Below are 15,771 nucleotides of genomic sequence, written 5' to 3' on the forward strand. Positions count from 1 at the left end.
GTTGTTACTCCATATCTTCATTTTGATTAAATTCCAAAGACAATTCTATCTTGTTTTCATATTTTCAAATAGTACGTAGTGACTATTTTTCTCTTCTACATAGAATAAAATCAATGTTTTGTCCTTCATCTGCAATAATCCCTGCATTAAAATACTAATGGTAAAATGAGAATCAATATGACCTTATCTTCTAACAAAACCTTGGCCATCATTGTTGGAATTATGATGCATGTGTTGTCCTTGATGGAAACTCACTTGTATATGGTAACTAGATGAATCTACAGGACATATCAGAGGTGACAGAATGATGGAACAAAATAATGGTTAAAGGTTTGATACAGGAAGATTGTGTTAGTGTTTTCCTTGATGGACAACCTATTTGATGAATGGACTACTTGATAAAGATATAAACAAGATGTGACAGAATGCATGGCAGTTGTGTTTACAGATGTGACAAAATGCAGGGCAGTTCAGAGGAATCAGTTCAGAAATGATATAATGATGACAACTCACATTGTAACAGGTCTATTCAGAGGTAACAGAGTAATGGCACAAAAGAACAGGATGATGGGACAAAGGATTATAGATCAGAATCAAGCAATTGAAGAAAAATAATGTTTTAAGTTGCATTAAGTTGTATACATTGTTTCACCTAGTCCAAGTAGTGTATACAAGTGAGTACACAGAACAAAAAGAGTGTATAGGTATGCACGCACTTTCACAAGAGGAAAAGCATGCATGGGATGGAATGTTAAGGATAAATAATACCAAGGGTCCACACCATGGTATTATCCCCCAATATTGAGTGGAATAATGCTTACTTGATCCCGTCTAAGAATACCATAGGTTCTAAGTGTTGTTTTTTGGTCCAAGGTATTGAAAAAAGCTCTAAGTATATAAGGAGGTGAAGATCAAAGTGTGAAGAAGTGCAAGTAATGAATATCTTATAAAGAGTTAGATGAAAAGAAAATATGCATGTTATGGGTTTCTAATGCTTTGCTTGATCTGGACTAAGTATGCACCCGCGTGTTTGATGATGGATGAGATCTAATGATGGATCAGGATCATAAGACCTTAAATGACTTATTATTATGTGATCTGATAATGGATAGGCTAGATTTGAGTGCTAACAAATGTTTTGTCCTTTAAATGCTATGACATGGGTATATCTGAAGTTGGGAATAGCTACGAAGTTATAAGTTATTATTTGTAGATCTATATACTAGTTTGCCTTGGTGAAGGTGCGTATACACACTGGTTCGACTTTTCCAAGTAGTGTATGTAGAAGAAAAGTTTTTTGTTTAGAGATGACTGATCTATCTGATCAGTGTTGTTGTTTTACTGCTATTTATCAATGATGTCTTCTTTGTATTTGAAAGTAAAACTGATTGTATAAGGATATTGAGCCTAGTTGATTGATTGATTGAGTTAGAAGGGTGTTATAGACATTTTTGTGCCTCACAGCATGGAGCATGAAATGTCAATAATCTGAGGGATCCAAAGTCCCCAAACATGTTGTTCTTACCCTTAGAGGAACAAGGACAGCAAACCGCAGCTCTGCAAATCAGTCTTCCACTGAAAAAACACTCAAAACAGGTCAATTTTGGATCAAAGCAGCTGCTCCAAAGGGTACCTGCGTTGCATAGCAGGTGCAACAAAGGCTACCTGCGTTGCAAAGCAGGTAGGACAAAGGCTACCTGCGTTGGGCGTAACTGGACATGTGGAGGAGTCTTTTTCTCAAAGTGCCAGTGCCCAGGAAGCTTCCAGAAAGGCATGTGATCAAAAGATTCGCCTAATAATGAGTTAAGAGCTTCTAGAACTCCAAGTGGAAGGTAGAAACTCCAAGTGAAGGACTGAAGAACAACTGGAGTTGAAGAGCACAGCAAGTCACACATCAACATGACTTGCCTTCACTCCAAAACTCTATATAAGGATCTCATCCCATGGGATCTGGGAGGCCGGAATTTAGTGCAAAGAATCGTTGTTGGTTTGCAGTTGTGAGCATTGGGTGATTGCTTGAGGGAGGTGAAGAAGAGATTTCTCTCCGTCGGGAAGGTGATGCTGGATTGGACCTCTCATGGTTGTATCACCGCCTGAACCTTACTTCCATATATTAATAAAGCATTTGAGGTTCTTCTATTCGCATGTGTTCCAATGTGTATTGTCTTACTTGCATCTTTGATTTATGCTAATCCTTGAATCGATTATGAATGCATGCCTCTTGTAGTTTCCTTTTCTTGTCTTATTTGCAGGATCTCGTGTAGCTGGGCCCGTGAAAAGACTTGGAGCTGGGAGCAAGCGGAAAACAAAGGAGATCGGATCAACCATTTGCGCAAGACATCGGTAAGTGGATCTATCCTTTTTATCTCTTGCATGTCATAAAGAAGAAACTTTAAATAGCTTTGCTTTCAGCTGTTGCTAAGGAACTGTCACCCTTAGAGTGGGTTAGGGTCATTCCGAGTTGGATACTTTCCCCCACAACAGACTGGCGACTCCGCTGGGGAGCATGTCTTGTTGGTAGCTTGTGTATTCTTGCTATTCATCTCTTGAAAAAAGGGAGTACCGAATCGAACTGCATGCGAGTCCTTCGAATGCAAAGTAGAGGGCAGCTACTCTAGCCCAGTGCTGGGCATGTTCATGATTTGAAGAGCTGATCCACAAGGACTCTTTTTTGCTCTTTGTGATAGTGTTCATCTTCCTTAATCATCCTCTAGAGTATACTTGACTGATAGCCTCTGATTTGGCCAAAAACCGTTGATTTTTGAGCAAAATGTGACCCGGAATCTGGGAAGGACGAGAGTTGTCTCGTTCAGTGCAGCTGCAACAAAGGCTACCTGCACTGCAACGCAGGTCCCGAAGGGGCTACCTGTGCTGCATCCCTGTTTGACAGTGCAGTACCTGCGCTGATCCAGTTTTGGCTTGTGCAACTGGGGTTCCCCACTGTCTGTTGCCCAGTTTTCAATATTGTTTTTGCAGCCTGCTGTCAACCTGTATACCCAGCTGAGACCACTTTTCTTTGCCCTCATTCCGCCTCAGTTGTATGTTGAAGCCGTGATTGTTCTTATTGTATTTCTTGCTTTCATTCACAGTTTCCCGTAGCGAAAGTGAGCTAGTCTTGCTGTGACCTCTTAGATCTAGACCTTTGAGAAAGTGTTGTTGTGATCCTAAGAGCTAGTTTATTGCTGTTCATAGCTACTTGAGCATTTGCTTTCGTCATCTGGTTCGAATTTCAATATTTCTTGGGTAGAAACGAGTAAATCTTAAGGTGTTCTTTTGATTGTTGGACAATACTCGTGTGCTTTCGCTTGAAATTGAATTCGAAATCGTACAACAGCTTTCTTTTTGTCATACACAACATTAAGAAAGAAGAAAAGAAATACTTGCATTGTGCATGTGCATTTTGACAGTTTGCATGTCGATTTAGGGAAAGTGCATTAGTGTGTGCTCCATGATCTGTTTGAAAAGATGATGTCTTTCTTTTCCTTCAGTAGTTAAGGTTTTCATAAGTTGAAAGAATTGAAAAAAGCTTGCTTATCATTCTTAGACTGCACTTAGGAGTTGTATATACATCACGTGGTGATCCATAAAGGCAAACTGCTAAACAAGATCAACCTAAAAAGAACTGAATTTATCTAACAATGCTTTGAAACATAACGAAACACAATAGAGGTCTAGGTAGAGACGTGAACCGGCGTCGTTAAACATAGTGACTGTCGATCTCTACGAAGGTGGGTGATTCCTCCTGAGGGACGATAGCACTAATACGGACTTGTGCCCCCGCGTACCGTCGCGTATATTGGGGGACCCTTATAGGAACAAAGCCTTTATCCATAGGAAGCCGTGTCGACCGCCCTACTGATCGCGATGCAGTGAACACAACATTCACGAAGATCGACCACTCGTACCGTAAAACGTATTCTGTGGTTTCGCGAAAGGTTTGGCACACCCTTGCCTAGAACTCCAGAGTAGTTTCTTTTGGCCTTTTTCAAACTCTATAACTGAAAAAGTCCATCCGAGCATTTGTCACTTCGGGCTCGTTAATACATCGAAGGAGACTAGAGTCATCTTTAGCTTTTTCTCGACTCTTAAAAAGTGAAAAAGCAAGTTGTGTCTAAAGCGTCGTCATAATAAAATTCATTCTAAACGGAACATAGTCACCCTTGATTCCTACGTTGATCTTAAGGTTGAGAACATGGAACGCACCGACCAAGGGATTCCACATGATGGGACCCCTAGCCCTTTCTCTTCTTGGGGAGAAGTTGGTGCGCCCCACATGGCCACATTGTCGCTTCCAGGACTGACAATTGGCCTGCCAGTATGGCTATTCTCAACCGCTGTAGTTCAGACCACCACGGTTCCTGAACAGTCGAGTCGACAGTTAGACCAGTCTAGAGCTACCCCCCAACCTTCCACTTCTTATACGCCTTCCTCCGATCCTTCTTCTTCGAAAGGTCAAGCCGCCAAAAGCGGAACTCCCATAGAAAAGAAGAAGGAAAAGAAGAAGAAAGAAAAGAAGCAGAAGGAGCCAAAGGCGCCTGGGGGCAAGCAGAAGGTATCTAACGAAAACCCACACACAGCACGGACCGGGCCCAAATCGCCATGTGTCATATGTAGAGGGAACCACTTCCACAGTGATTGTCCCAGTATTCCCCGGATACTAAGGGACTGGTCCCCTCGTTTGCACAATTCGGAAGCGTCAACCTCTGACAACCAGGTTGAATGCTTACCGTCAACCAGCGAAAGTGAAGGTTCTAGACGACGGAGGGGAATGAGATCCCCCTGCGAACTGTGTGAAGGCTATCACACCCTTCACCGTTGTCCCTTTTTAGACGAGGCAAAGAGAGTTTTGGAAGATCAACCGGTGGCACCGGTGCTACTTCCTCCTGGATATCAAAAACTCGCGCCAAGTCCTTCGTTGGTCGAAAATACAGCTGTCTTGCTCAGAGGGCCAGCTGCAGTGTCAGTCGCTGAAAGTGAACCTACTGAATCCGGACCGGACGAAAGTCCAAAGGTCGAAACGGCAGTTGACCCGGTTCTCCCTTCAGAAGTTTCATCTTCACATACCACAGTCACTGAGGATTCATCTTCAGCTGACACCCCTACGGAAGAGAGTAAGGATGACACCGTCCATATTCTTTTCGTCAACACCGATTCTGATAAACGTCAGGTCAATGTGCCCACTCCTTTATCGCAGGAAGGAGCATCGTCAAGATCGTATCCGGCCGTATATTCGGTCCCACCACCAAGCAACCTGGTTGTGTCCTTTGATTGGAACCAACTAGGCAGACCCCGGTTACCAGCCAGTATACCATTTAGAATTATTGTCCAAATATACAAAATGGTCATGGCTGGAACTATCATTGATGAAGGGGCGTCTGTGAGTATCCTGTCCTCTATTGCTTGGAAAGCACTGGGTTGCCCAGCGCTTTTGCCTGAGAGAAGGAATCTCTCGGGTTTTGACAAAGGAACCAGTCGACCATTAGGGATTCTACCTGATGTGCCTATTACACTGAAAGGGAAGGCCGTCAAGATAAATTTGATGGTCGTCCAAGGACCCTTGGATTATAACCTACTCCTTGGACGGGACTACATATATTGCATGGAAGCAATAGTCTCCTCACTCTTTCGAATAATGTGTTTTCCATACGAAGGAAGAATGGTCAAGCTCGTAGACCAACTTTCACTTCCGGGATCACGCATCGCGAATAGCCACATACCTATCCTCAATGGTCTTTTCGATCAAGAAGGGTCTCTACCTCCGGTTCTTCTTCCTGATGAAGGCGAGTGATTCGGGAAAGGAAGGCTGGAACCCAGGGGGCATGCATCCTGGTCTGCTCTGGAGGCAGAAAAAACCTTGGGTGTAAAGTAGAATTTCCGCGGGAGAATATGACTAGTCCGTACCCCGTCCCCTCCTTCATCTTTGTGAATCTTCCTCTGAGCCATCCTCTTCGAAAGGAAGAAGAAGGACAGGAAGACAAAGAGAGACTGGGAATCTCAGAAGGGGCTGTTAGGATAGGGTTGTTCTGGAATAAGATTCTTTTGTCAAAGTTATGTGTTTGATACAAATGGTCATTCACCTCTGTCTAAATAGGTAGGCTCTACCAAAGAAGGGGATCCGTTTGCGGCAGCAAGTAGGTACCGTCTTTGGGTAAAAGGCCAGCCTCACCCATTAAAACAAATGTTTTAAAGGATAAGTAGGGGCAGCCCCCAAAGAAAGAGATGCTATTTGCTGCAACAAATTGTAACCATCTTTGGATAACCTAATGATAGACATCGCCGAAGAAAGATTCTGTTTAAAAGAATTAACAGAACAATCTTTGGGTAACCAGAAAGAGGTAGGCCTCTCCCGGTAAAACAAATGTTTTACCTGCAAATTGAGGGGTAACCTTGAAATTAGACTTACACCTGGGGGCATGCAAACCTCTTGGAAGGCAAGCATAGGCGACTTTTAGTTTTAGGTAGAACTAACCCACTAACCCGTAGATAAGTCGATACCTGGCTTGCACAAAAAGAGGATATGGAGCATAGCTTCGTGAGATAAAGCTCCATAAAAAATAGCTATCTCACACGAGACCTTCCTACTTTGTGACTGGTAAGATACGAGCAGTTTTGGCAAAGTTCATGCTCGTTAAAAAATAAACGCAAGAACCGAGCAGTTTTAGCACATAGTTCATGCTCGTTAAAAAATAAACATAAGATTGAGCAGTGTTTTGGCGCATTCAAGCTCGTTAAAAAATGAACCCATCTCGGTAAATAACCATTAAGTATGTAACCTGATCAACCATAAAAGCCTTGGTCGTGTTTTGCACCTGCCACCTCCACTTTCATTTGGCCGATCGTTCACCTCCATATGATTGTTTACCCATTTTGAGGAACAGCTGCGAAGAGTGATTTCACCTAGCCATCCTTGTGACATTGCCGTGATTGGAAAATTCCAACCTGTACCTGGAATCTGCTGCTATCCCTGTTCATCACTCGTTCCTCAAAAGACGAGTCTTCTTTAAGCTCTTTTCAACTGACTCATAAAAGATGAAAAGATTGTCGAGTTTTGGCCTTCCAGCTCGTTAAAAAGACCGGAAGAGCTATCCTTCCTCTAGATTTTAATCTTTTTGGACCTGAGGGATTATTGCACAAAAAGATTGAGCGCTTGTCTAGTTCGGCTCGATAAAGCTATCGAACATTCATCCCTTCTGTATTGTTTTATACTTTTTCGGACTTAAGGGATTAGATGACGAAAAAGGACCCCTGGAGTCCACTTTATGTACCCTTTTCAGACTCTCTAAAAATGAAAAGGACCGAGCTGTCTTTGTCGCTGGGCTCGTTAAAAGGGGTGATAAGCGACAAACTTGTCTGTAGACGAGAACGAGTTTCCCTATCGCTAAGCTCATTAAAAACATAGCGATGGGCTTGCCCGAAGGGCAGGTTATAGAACAAGCATATGTTATCCTCCTCAAGCTTGACAAAAATAAAGAGGTACTGGTCAGAAATGACTGGGGAAAAATTGGGAGATCCTCAAAGCTTAATGGTAGCAGGTCGCTCTTGAACATGACACTTTTGCCTCCGTAAATATCGGGTTGGGTTATTATCATTCACCGGTCCCTTCACCATGGTCTCGCCATACCATCCATACATGGGGTAATGCTACCGATCCATCACATCAGTGTCGTTATATGTTCAAGAGATGTCATTCAGAAAGTGTCAACCGAGTCCCATCCACTACCATACATCATCTTTCATCCTTCCATGACCGCCACCCTGAATCATATTTCACAGATCGTTTTCACCATCATCACTAGCTCCGTTCCGTGTCACTGATGTGGGATTCATTAAGGCCCTCCTTTGACGGATCGCTTCTTGTCGACATCAGCTCACTATCCAAGAAGTTGATCTAGGAACACCCCCTCAGTACTTTGAAGCTTGCATGCCTCAATGGCAAGTTTCTCACTTCCGGCGATAGGTATACATTAATGACCTTCGACCGGGGGACTTTGCGTGGTGTTCGACGTCAGATCCTATATTCACGCCACGTGAATTGTGCTGCAGTACCTTGAGGGTCATCATCATTATCGGTGATTCCTCTCGCGCTTGTTAACAGTTTACATTATTGACTGGTAATCAAGCGATGTCTTTCCATGTTCGACTTCAAGAAATTCTCACATGGATCGACTTGTACTTAATGTGAAGATCGGAAGTTTGAAGACCCCGGATCTAGTTTCATCCATCCGGGCTGCGATATATATTCAGGAGATAAAAACATATACATGTGCAACAGATGATCATCCTACTAAAAGGATGATAATTAAAAGCAGAGAATTATCAGTCTACTATCAGACGATCGTCTGTTTATGTACAACAAATGTATTTATAAAGCTGAGCATGGGAAATGCCCGCCTCAGCTAGATCATGAAAAGAAAGTATGAAAAATGATGTATTGTATTGTATTTTGTTACAGGTCACCTCCCGACGATTGAATGAACTTCGGATCCTCCTAATAAAGCATTTCACCCGATAAACGACCTCATACTTTAGGGGGCAACTATTATAGACATTTTTGTGCCTCACAGCATGGAGCATGAAATGTCAATAATCTGAGGGATCCAAAGTCCCCAAACATTTTGTTCTTACCCTTAGAGGAACAAGGTCAGCAAACCGCAGCTCTGCAAATCAGTCTTCCACTAAAAAACACTCAAAACAGGTCAATTTTGGATCAAAGCAGCTGCTCCAAAGGGTACCTGCGTTGCATAGCAGGTGCAACAAAGGCTACCTGCGTTGCAAAGCAGGTAGGACAAAGGCTACCTGCGTTGGGCGTAACTGGACATGTGGAGGAGTCTTTTTCTCAAAGTGCCAGTGCCCAGGAAGCTTCCAGAAAGGCATGTGATCAAAAGATTCGCCTAATAATGAGTTAAGAGCTTCTAGAACTCCAAGTGGAAGGTAGAAACTCCAAGTGAAGGACTGAAGAACAACTGGAGTTGAAGAGCACAGCAAGTCACACATCAACATGACTTGCCTTCACTCCAAAACTCTATATAAGGATCTCATCCCATGGGATCTGGGAGGCCGGAATTTAGTGCAAAGAATCGCTGTTGGTTTGCAGTTGTGAGCATTGGGTGATTGCTTGAGGGAGGTGAAGAAGAGATTTCTCTCCGTTGGGAAGGTGATGCTAGATTGGACCTCTCATGGTTGTATCACCGCCTGAACCTTACTTCCATATATTAATAAAGCATTTGAGGTTCTTCTATTCGCATGTGTTCCAATGTGTATTGTCTTACTTGCGTCTTTGATTTATGCTAATCCTTGAATCGATTATGAATGCATGCCTCTTGTAGTTTCCTTTTCTTGTCTTATTTGCAGGATCTCGTGTAGCTGGGCCCGTGAAAAGACTTGGAGCTGGGAGCAAGCGGCAAACAAAGGAGATCGGATCGACCATTTGCGTAAAACATCGGTAAGTGGATCTATCCTTTTTATCTCTTGCATGTCATAAAGAAGAAACTTTAAATAGCTTTGCTTTCAGCTATTGCTAAAGAACTGTCACCCTTAGAGTGGGTTAGGGTCATTCCGAGTTGGATACTTTCCCCCACAACAAAGGGTGAACTTTGTTGCTATCTATTAATAAATCTGTAATATGATAGCAGATTTTTAGAATATATTTGGGCAGTATAGTTTATGGTTCATAAGCTTTATGATTCAGTATCTTTAGAGGTTTATGCAGGTTGGGTTACAGAAAGTAGTGTATACATGTAGGTTGGCTTCATTGAAGTAGTGTATGCATTATGACATATGATTTTTGAAGTTACAATTGGTTTTGGTCATTGATGTAGTGTTCTAGGTTCAGATTTGTGTACCGATTATAATGATCTGTATGTTCCAATTGATTGGTTGAATTTTGATTAAGTGTCGGTTGATTAAGAGATTGATGATTGGGTTTTAGTTATATCAGAAATTAATGATTGGTTGATACAGATGTATTTTATCGTTGTATTGTAGTGGTGATTGCTTTTGACCTTCAATGTTACTGATGGGTCCAATATGAAAATTTGATGAAACGTGGCCTACATATTGTGTTGTTGTGTACCAGGAGCATCTAGTCTTAAAATTTATGAAACGTTATCCCTAGATGAAGATTGAAGGTGGTAGCATTCTATAGGCCAACGCCTATGTACCAGTAAACATATCAACTAGTCCAAGAGCTAGGGGGTTGGAGCTCCATTCTAGTAGTAGCTGGAGAATGAGTGAAGGTAGTAGCCTTCTGTAGGTAGACACCTATGTACTGGTAAACACATAGGCCCGTACAAGAGCTAGGGGGTTGTAGCTCCCTTCCAGTAGAAGCTGGAAAACGAGAGAAGGTTGTACCTTTTTTCAGGTGGGTCCTTGCGTACTGGTATGAGTCTACACCAGTACAAGGTTGTAAACAACAAATTTATATTAAAAAGAAGATGGAGACAACAAGAACATGTGGTTTTTTCCCACATTGGGTTTCCACCTTAAATCTTGGTGTTCATGTGTGTTGCTTATTTGTAATGGTTTATTTATTACAAAACATGTTTAATGTTTATCTAATGGTTAATAAAGTACTAATGCACCAGTTGAAGACAAACATGCGATGGGATTAACTGAATTGTAAGTTCACTGGATATACACTAATTATCTTAAGAACAGTCACATGCACACGCAAGTTCGCTTCAGTAAAGTCGTGTATAGAAATCTGAATATGAAATGTAAAAAGTTATTGATTTGTAAATACTGATCCCCCCCCCGACCCCTCTCAATACTTTTCCCAACAATTCGTCCATGTTGATCTTCATTCTCCCCATAATATATGAGACTCTCAACTAGCCTCTTATCACATCTTCTTCATCACTCTCCTCAAGAATTGATCCTTGTTCTGGCACAAAGATAATCTCAACAACAATTTCCCTTTCTTGTTGCTCCATTTCTCTTCCCAAATTAGAATTTCACCTATGTTCAATCTCTTTGAGTTTCTCCATCAATTGAGCATTTAATCTCTATCTCAGCTTCACCTGCAACAAATTCCACTTTACTCTCCTCCTAAGATTCCATTAATAACCATGATCTTCGTCACCTTTCTGTAGTAGTCATCTCAAAAACTATAACTACAATTTAACTTTAGCTATTTCTCTATCAATTTCAGTACAATTCGGTTTCCTATGGCTTACCTTTAAAGCCTTATTATGATCATCAATAGTCATAGTTTTATTACCCTTATGAGATTCTCCTTGCTCGTTGTGAGCTCCAGTCAAGCCACTACAATAACTTGAATACATCAACCTATTTCTAAATACCATACTAATTTCATCAATGCCTAGCCTTCTCCTTTTTTTTCTGTTGACTCCTTCCTTTGGAATCTTCACCTGAGCACTCTCTACTCTCCTAGATTTTGCATTCATTCTCCTTTGCCAGCTTCTTCAACATTCTTCCTTCTTGAACTGTGACCTCTCTATAAACCCATCATATGACTATCCATAGCCATTTTTACCTCCTCCTCCTTCTCTTTATGAACCCTCCTTATTCACATGTGCGATGTAACAAGCCTCCTCTTTCTCTCTCCCTCTCTCTATTTTTGCCTCTGTCTCTAGGAAATTCTATCCACAATCATTTCCTGCAACAACTTCTACCCAATTGCTGCTTGTCGGAATCTGTCTCCTCTTGGTTCTCTATAGTAGAACCTTTTCTTCTTCCTCTAGATCATACATGCTTTTCAACTTCAAAAGCTTCTAGGATGTTTCACTTTCACCTACTGAATTTCTCTTTGAAAAATCTGTTGTACTCACCTCTTCTTCTACATCAATTTAGATATGTTGTTGGGCTCTTGTCATAATCCTTCCTGATTGCTTCCTTTCCTCTTTCACAACGTTGTTTTCTATCTAGTTGGTGTCAATTTTCACATACTAATATTTTCTTCAATTTATCAAATCTTCCTGTTCTCTGTGTACTTCACTACAATCTTATGTCTACGATCTTCGATGTATATCTTTCAAACTAAAATCATTTCAACTTTATGCAAACTCTAATTCTCTTAGGAAAACTAATTTCCTATTCAATTACAATTCACACAAAATAAAACCTCTAAAATTATTTATCTACTCTTCCAAAATCTCCAATATGCTATTAATTTTGCCTTGTTGTTGGTAGTCATTACTACTCATACACCTCAATGCTCTTCACCTTCCTTAGAGTTTCTCCCTATATTAAAAAATCTTCAAATTAAAAAAAAAATAAAAATAAAAAATAAATAAATAAATAAATAAATTTACCTTTTTCAGTATCTCTGCTCAGTATAATTGAACATTCTTTCTTCTCTGTTCTACTTTAAGAGATGTGGTTTGTTGTCTCTTAATCTTCTTTTTCACAACGTTAAATGCTCTAACACCACATGATGCAAGCCCAATTTTTTTTAACATGCTATCCATAATCCCAGTCTTTTCTAAAAAGGTGCTTCCTTAAACTCGTAGGATATAAATCCCTTTATATCTAACAGTGGGAGTCTTTGAATTAAAGTGGGAGGAGCCAAAAAGGTTACACATACAAACCCTTTCCTCTATAATCGATGTAGGCCCCTTTATATATATCTTGGTCCCCTTTTCTGTCACAATAGTGGCTTTGACTTGAGCGTGTCCCTGTCATTATTCTCCAGTGCCAAAGATCCTCTCATATACTTTGTTATATATATATTAACACCTGATACGTTTCTCCATGCATGTTTAGCTCCGCTTGATTACCTTTCTTTTTCCAGTGCATACTTTGTCTCCTCTATACTCTGCCCACAAAACCTCGCTTTATTTCCAATGCATAAAACCTAAACTCAAATATCATCCATTCCTTTTAATTTCTTATTCTTGGAACCTCTGAGTGGCCCACTTTCCATGAAATCCTTCTCCTTTATATGCTAGCACAATAAAAAGGCCAACTATAATATCCCCACCAGAGTAGAATCCTCCGGGAGGCATCCAATCTCTCCTCCTTTGCTTTTGGCCCACTCTTATTAGACCGACGTAATGAGGAAAAGGAATTTATAAATGTTTCTGGAGTGGAACCTTTGGGTGGGACCCATAATTCCACATAAGCCTCGTCCTCATTGATTGGTCTTTCTCTCTATGTGCTCCTTTGATCCTTCTAGTTTAAGGCCTCTGGCCCAGCACCCATCACCTGATAGTTTTGTCTCTTAGTGCTTATTCACTAACATAATTTTTTCAGAACTTTGAAAAAAATAAGTTTTGCCACTTCTCTGCTTTACTCTATCAATGCTTGGCCTACCTTTGTCGCAACTATAATCTCACCTCCATATTTAACTCAATTCCTCAACTTCCAATTCCTCTATGATTCAGGTAACTCACAATCATGGATCATATGATTGATCAATCATTCCTAATATTATAAAAAGGGTACCACTTCTATAATAACAATAAATTTGACTCTCTTTTGGCCTCGATGCATGCTTCCTCTACACTACTCTGATACGACAATGATATACATAAATGTGTGTATCCCTCCTCAGATTTGTCACACCAACAATATGTTTATGTCATGTTCATGCCCAATATGGACTTAATGTTAATAACTCATTTAGAAATATTTAATTATACACAATTACAGGGAATAAATTCCAGCCAACTCAAAACACTTGAACAAATCACTTATTCCATTATGAAACAATCAAACATATTTACAATATCCCCTCTCTGGCCTGATTATAACAATGAAGTCCTCCTCGGCCTTATGGCCCTTATACGAAAAGGATCCAAAACTAAATTTTGGTTCAAATCCATTATTTCCTCACCTAAACTAGATCCTCTAGATCCACATTTCTCTCAAAATATCTAACTAATCCTCATATATCTCTAACTCTCTCAATATTCTCGAAACTCCTCCCAAAGAATAGATCTTATTACAATTATATTTCTAAATACATATTTTTTCTAGAATTCTCTAAAAATACTATAATTAAATGATTACATTCAATTTAGGGAACCAACTCCTTTGGTAAATACGAACCCTTAGGTCTAATCAAAATATAATTTTGAATTGGAGGTAAGATGCTCCTGCATCAAATTACCTAAATGGTTGTTTAGAAAAAGAGATATCTAGGATAGAAAGATCACAAGGGACTTGGTAAATTAGCAAAAATATATCTCCAACAATGTTAGCCTCATGTGCTTCTAACATAGGGAAACTATCTTCGAACAATCTCAAGCACAATTTAGGTTCTGGTAGCTTGAATATCCATCTCAATGTCTTCGCATTTAGAGGAATCCTTTTTGGTGGTAGCACAATTGTTATTATTCTTGAATCAATTTTTTGTGCACACAAATGAACAATTTCCTTGAAATCAAAAACTTTTGGCACGCATGCAGTGCTTTCCAATCCACTAGTCCAAATCTTGTTGTTTTTCTCCTCCGTCGACAGATTCACATAACGCTCATATGAAATCGACTAGTGAAAGTTCTTATCGATATGAGCAAGTAAGTTAATGGTATCAGTGAAATATCTTTTCTACTTTCTCTACTAACCATGTTCATTTTGTAGATAAAAACACTCTCAATGAATAATGCTTTCAATACAATTGAACTTCACAATTTTTAGGGTTCTGTATATAATCACCAGTTGTTACTATTGCAAGCACAAAATCAACTCTGATTATTGCAAGTGTGAAATCTATTATACATGAAATTTCTCAATAAATAGAAATTGAAGTTACGAAAGCCAATGTTTATGGAAACTAGTGCAAATATACCTCGAAATTCCAAAACCATATTATTCATTTATTATGCATCTTACTTCTACGTTGCTAGGAATTCTTTGTAATAATGAAAATTAAATTACAGGCTTGAATAATAATCCTCACTACAAAATACGTGCTCATTTATCCCTATTAAGAAGCAATATGGTCGCATGGTTGGTGCCCAGTACTTTGTCAATGTCAATTTTGATTTACGAATAACCTGACACAAATTTGAAAAAGCTCAGAGAAACATGCAGTTTGGCCAATCATTGAAAATTTCTTCTCTCTCTCTCTTATATGTTAACCTAAATTAAGTTTAGTTCAAGAATTAATTTCATTTAAAAAAAATCATTAACATATGGAAAATGTGTCACGCGAGATGGAAATATGTAGAGAAAATGTGTGAAGCAGCAAGTATGTATGGAGAATGGAACATGAAAAAAACACAACACTTTTGCACATTCCCAAATTCCGCACAATACTTGTGCATATTTTTTATCTTCAGCAAAGTGAAATAAATAATTAGCTTAAGCTATGATAATACAATTAAGAAATTTGAACTATCAAATAACGTGTATATATATATATATATATATATATAATAAATATTTAAGAATAGTCACACCTCGAAAGTATATACAATTTATGTAATCTACGATTGTTATTGCCTTGCAACAATTAAATTGATTACTTATCCAATTTTAACTCCGCATGAGAAAGAATAAACAAATGTATTGTTAAAACTTATACAAAATAGCTAAGATTTACAAAAAATGATTGTATTGCATTTATAATTGGTTGTGAACTTTACTACTTCAAACCAAAAAATGTATAGCTTGTACAAGGTTAGAATCACACAAAGTATAATGAAGCATGAACTACATCATGATCACTCTAGTATGAATGTGAAATATGAACATGACATTGTTGAAGAGGGAAATTTTTCCAAATGTGATCAATAATTGTCTTATTCTTGGAAATAAAATTCCTTGTTAGTTCTTGTAATTGTTTGCATTGCATGTACTCTAATAACT

Source organism: Pinus tabuliformis, chromosome J (assembly GCF_031772625.1).
Source record: "Pinus tabuliformis cultivar Carrire ecotype Pingquan chromosome J, CPIR1, whole genome shotgun sequence".
NCBI classification, from domain to species: Eukaryota; Viridiplantae; Streptophyta; class Pinopsida; order Pinales; family Pinaceae; genus Pinus; species Pinus tabuliformis.